The sequence below is a fragment of the Charadrius vociferus genome, unplaced genomic scaffold, assembly GCF_000708025.1.
Source record: "Charadrius vociferus isolate BGI_N301 unplaced genomic scaffold, ASM70802v2 scaffold1548, whole genome shotgun sequence".
NCBI classification, from domain to species: Eukaryota; Metazoa; Chordata; class Aves; order Charadriiformes; family Charadriidae; genus Charadrius; species Charadrius vociferus.
Genome location: NW_009649489.1, coordinates 1,004 through 6,487, shown reverse-complemented (window position 1 = coordinate 6,487; position 5,484 = coordinate 1,004). Strand labels below are relative to the sequence as shown.

Genomic DNA, 5,484 nt, shown 5'->3' with positions numbered 1-5,484 from the left:
CAAAATGGCGGAGGGGAGCCCCAAAATGGTGAGGAATCTTCTCAAAACGGAGGGGGAGACCCCCAAAAACGGGTTGAGGAGCCCCAAAATGGTGAGGAATCCTCTCAAAATGGCGGAGGGGAGCCCCAAAATGCTGAAGAATCTTCTCAAAATGGTTCAGGGGAGCCCCAAAATGCTGAGGAATCTTCTCAAAATGGTGAAGGGGAGCCCCAAAATGGTGAGGAATCTTCTCAAAATGGCGGAGGGGAGACCCCCAAAATGGGATGAGGAGCCCCAAAATGGCAGGGTAACCTCTCAAAATGGCGGAGGGGAGCCCCAAAATGCTGAGGAATCTTCTCAAAATGGCGGAGGGGAGCCCCAAAATGCTGAGGAATCTTCTCAAAATGGCGGAGGGGAGCCCCAAAATGCTGAGGAATCTTCTCAAAATGGCGGAGGGGAGCCCCAAAATGCTGAGGAATCTTCTCAAAATGGCGGAGGGGAGCCCCAAAATGCTGAGGAATCTTCTCAAAATGGCGGAGGGGAGCCCCAAAATGCTGAGGAATCTTCTCAAAATGGCGGAGGGGAGCCCCAAAATGCTGAGGAATCTTCTCAAAATGGCGGAGGGGAGCCCCAAAATGCTGAGGAATCTTCTCAAAATGGCGGAGGGGAGCCCCAAAATGCTGAGGAATCTTCTCAAAATGGCGGAGGGGAGCCCCAAAATGCTGAGGAATCTTCTCAAAATGGCGGAGGGGAGCCCCAAAATGCTGAGGAATCTTCTCAAAATGGCGGAGGGGAGCCCCAAAATGCTGAGGAATCTTCTCAAAATGGCGGAGGGGAGCCCCAAAATGCTGAGGAATCTTCTCAAAATGGCGGAGGGGAGCCCCAAAATGCTGAGGAATCTTCTCAAAATGGCGGAGGGGAGCCCCAAAATGCTGAGGAATCTTCTCAAAATGGCGGAGGGGAGCCCCAAAATGCTGAGGAATCTTCTCAAAATGGCGGAGGGGAGCCCCAAAATGCTGAGGAATCTTCTCAAAATGGCGGAGGGGAGCCCCAAAATGCTGAGGAATCTTCTCAAAATGGCGGAGGGGAGCCCCAAAATGCTGAGGAATCTTCTCAAAATGGCGGAGGGGAGCCCCAAAATGCTGAGGAATCTTCTCAAAATGGCGGAGGGGAGCCCCAAAATGCTGAGGAATCTTCTCAAAATGGCGGAGGGGAGCCCCAAAATGCTGAGGAATCTTCTCAAAATGGCGGAGGGGAGCCCCAAAATGCTGAGGAATCTTCTCAAAATGGCGGAGGGGAGCCCCAAAATGCTGAGGAATCTTCTCAAAATGGCGGAGGGGAGCCCCAAAATGCTGAGGAATCTTCTCAAAATGGCGGAGGGGAGCCCCAAAATGCTGAGGAATCTTCTCAAAATGGCGGAGGGGAGCCCCAAAATGCTGAGGAATCTTCTCAAAATGGCGGAGGGGAGCCCCAAAATGCTGAGGAATCTTCTCAAAATGGCGGAGGGGAGCCCCAAAATGCTGAGGAATCTTCTCAAAATGGCGGAGGGGAGCCCCAAAATGCTGAGGAATCTTCTCAAAATGGCGGAGGGGAGCCCCAAAATGCTGAGGAATCTTCTCAAAATGGCGGAGGGGAGCCCCAAAATGCTGAGGAATCTTCTCAAAATGGCGGAGGGGAGCCCCAAAATGCTGAGGAATCTTCTCAAAATGGCGGAGGGGAGCCCCAAAATGCTGAGGAATCTTCTCAAAATGGCGGAGGGGAGCCCCAAAATGCTGAGGAATCTTCTCAAAATGGCGGAGGGGAGCCCCAAAATGCTGAGGAATCTTCTCAAAATGGCGGAGGGGAGCCCCAAAATGCTGAGGAATCTTCTCAAAATGGCGGAGGGGAGCCCCAAAATGCTGAGGAATCTTCTCAAAATGGCGGAGGGGAGCCCCAAAATGCTGAGGAATCTTCTCAAAATGGCGGAGGGGAGCCCCAAAATGCTGAGGAATCTTCTCAAAATGGCGGAGGGGAGCCCCAAAATGCTGAGGAATCTTCTCAAAATGGCGGAGGGGAGCCCCAAAATGCTGAGGAATCTTCTCAAAATGGCGGAGGGGAGCCCCAAAATGCTGAGGAATCTTCTCAAAATGGCGGAGGGGAGCCCCAAAATGCTGAGGAATCTTCTCAAAATGGCGGAGGGGAGCCCCAAAATGCTGAGGAATCTTCTCAAAATGGCGGAGGGGAGCCCCAAAATGCTGAGGAATCTTCTCAAAATGGCGGAGGGGAGCCCCAAAATGCTGAGGAATCTTCTCAAAATGGCGGAGGGGAGCCCCAAAATGCTGAGGAATCTTCTCAAAATGGCGGAGGGGAGCCCCAAAATGCTGAGGAATCTTCTCAAAATGGCGGAGGGGAGCCCCAAAATGCTGAGGAATCTTCTCAAAATGGCGGAGGGGAGCCCCAAAATGCTGAGGAATCTTCTCAAAATGGCGGAGGGGAGCCCCAAAATGCTGAGGAATCTTCTCAAAATGGCGGAGGGGAGCCCCAAAATGCTGAGGAATCTTCTCAAAATGGCGGAGGGGAGCCCCAAAATGCTGAGGAATCTTCTCAAAATGGCGGAGGGGAGCCCCAAAATGCTGAGGAATCTTCTCAAAATGGCGGAGGGGAGCCCCAAAATGCTGAGGAATCTTCTCAAAATGGCGGAGGGGAGCCCCAAAATGCTGAGGAATCTTCTCAAAATGGCGGAGGGGAGCCCCAAAATGCTGAGGAATCTTCTCAAAATGGCGGAGGGGAGCCCCAAAATGCTGAGGAATCTTCTCAAAATGGCGGAGGGGAGCCCCAAAATGCTGAGGAATCTTCTCAAAATGGCGGAGGGGAGCCCCAAAATGCTGAGGAATCTTCTCAAAATGGCGGAGGGGAGCCCCAAAATGCTGAGGAATCTTCTCAAAATGGCGGAGGGGAGCCCCAAAATGCTGAGGAATCTTCTCAAAATGGCGGAGGGGAGCCCCAAAATGCTGAGGAATCTTCTCAAAATGGCGGAGGGGAGCCCCAAAATGCTGAGGAATCTTCTCAAAATGGCGGAGGGGAGCCCCAAAATGCTGAGGAATCTTCTCAAAATGGCGGAGGGGAGCCCCAAAATGCTGAGGAATCTTCTCAAAATGGCGGAGGGGAGCCCCAAAATGCTGAGGAATCTTCTCAAAATGGCGGAGGGGAGCCCCAAAATGCTGAGGAATCTTCTCAAAATGGCGGAGGGGAGCCCCAAAATGCTGAGGAATCTTCTCAAAATGGCGGAGGGGAGCCCCAAAATGCTGAGGAATCTTCTCAAAATGGCGGAGGGGAGCCCCAAAATGCTGAGGAATCTTCTCAAAATGGCGGAGGGGAGCCCCAAAATGCTGAGGAATCTTCTCAAAATGGCGGAGGGGAGCCCCAAAATGCTGAGGAATCTTCTCAAAATGGCGGAGGGGAGCCCCAAAATGCTGAGGAATCTTCTCAAAATGGCGGAGGGGAGCCCCAAAATGCTGAGGAATCTTCTCAAAATGGCGGAGGGGAGCCCCAAAATGCTGAGGAATCTTCTCAAAATGGCGGAGGGGAGCCCCAAAATGCTGAGGAATCTTCTCAAAATGGCGGAGGGGAGCCCCAAAATGCTGAGGAATCTTCTCAAAATGGCGGAGGGGAGCCCCAAAATGCTGAGGAATCTTCTCAAAATGGCGGAGGGGAGCCCCAAAATGCTGAGGAATCTTCTCAAAATGGCGGAGGGGAGCCCCAAAATGCTGAGGAATCTTCTCAAAATGGCGGAGGGGAGCCCCAAAATGCTGAGGAATCTTCTCAAAATGGCGGAGGGGAGCCCCAAAATGCTGAGGAATCTTCTCAAAATGGCGGAGGGGAGCCCCAAAATGCTGAGGAATCTTCTCAAAATGGCGGAGGGGAGCCCCAAAATGCTGAGGAATCTTCTCAAAATGGCGGAGGGGAGCCCCAAAATGCTGAGGAATCTTCTCAAAATGGCGGAGGGGAGCCCCAAAATGCTGAGGAATCTTCTCAAAATGGCGGAGGGGAGCCCCAAAATGCTGAGGAATCTTCTCAAAATGGCGGAGGGGAGCCCCAAAATGCTGAGGAATCTTCTCAAAATGGCGGAGGGGAGCCCCAAAATGCTGAGGAATCTTCTCAAAATGGCGGAGGGGAGCCCCAAAATGCTGAGGAATCTTCTCAAAATGGCGGAGGGGAGCCCCAAAATGCTGAGGAATCTTCTCAAAATGGCGGAGGGGAGCCCCAAAATGCTGAGGAATCTTCTCAAAATGGCGGAGGGGAGCCCCAAAATGCTGAGGAATCTTCTCAAAATGGCGGAGGGGAGCCCCAAAATGCTGAGGAATCTTCTCAAAATGGCGGAGGGGAGCCCCAAAATGCTGAGGAATCTTCTCAAAATGGCGGAGGGGAGCCCCAAAATGCTGAGGAATCTTCTCAAAATGGCGGAGGGGAGCCCCAAAATGCTGAGGAATCTTCTCAAAATGGCGGAGGGGAGCCCCAAAATGCTGAGGAATCTTCTCAAAATGGCGGAGGGGAGCCCCAAAATGCTGAGGAATCTTCTCAAAATGGCGGAGGGGAGCCCCAAAATGCTGAGGAATCTTCTCAAAATGGCGGAGGGGAGCCCCAAAATGCTGAGGAATCTTCTCAAAATGGCGGAGGGGAGCCCCAAAATGCTGAGGAATCTTCTCAAAATGGCGGAGGGGAGCCCCAAAATGCTGAGGAATCTTCTCAAAATGGCGGAGGGGAGCCCCAAAATGCTGAGGAATCTTCTCAAAATGGCGGAGGGGAGCCCCAAAATGCTGAGGAATCTTCTCAAAATGGCGGAGGGGAGCCCCAAAATGCTGAGGAATCTTCTCAAAATGGCGGAGGGGAGCCCCAAAATGCTGAGGAATCTTCTCAAAATGGCGGAGGGGAGCCCCAAAATGCTGAGGAATCTTCTCAAAATGGCGGAGGGGAGCCCCAAAATGCTGAGGAATCTTCTCAAAATGGCGGAGGGGAGCCCCAAAATGCTGAGGAATCTTCTCAAAATGGCGGAGGGGAGCCCCAAAATGCTGAGGAATCTTCTCAAAATGGCGGAGGGGAGCCCCAAAATGCTGAGGAATCTTCTCAAAATGGCGGAGGGGAGCCCCAAAATGCTGAGGAATCTTCTCAAAATGGCGGAGGGGAGCCCCAAAATGCTGAGGAATCTTCTCAAAATGGCGGAGGGGAGCCCCAAAATGCTGAGGAATCTTCTCAAAATGGCGGAGGGGAGCCCCAAAATGCTGAGGAATCTTCTCAAAATGGCGGAGGGGAGCCCCAAAATGGTGAGGAATCTTCTCAAAACGGAGGGGGAGACCCCCAAAAACGGGTTGAGGAGCCCCAAAATGGTGAGGAATCCTCTCAAAATGGCGGAGGGGAGCCCCAAAATGGTGAGGAATCCTCTCAAAATGGAGGGGGAGACCCCCAAAATGGGATGAGGAGCCCCAAAATGGCAGGGTAACCTCTCAAAATGGCGGAGGGGAGCCCCAC

At 52.5% G+C, this 5,484-nt stretch overlaps 1 protein-coding gene across 1 annotated transcript in view; it reads right to left on the bottom strand.

Moving 5' to 3' along the window:
* The window catches only part of CAPN1 (calpain 1, (mu/I) large subunit), a 14,732-nt gene that overhangs the window by 8,378 nt on the left and 870 nt on the right, over positions 1-5,484 (bottom strand). The gene's annotated exons all lie outside the window — the stretch shown is intronic.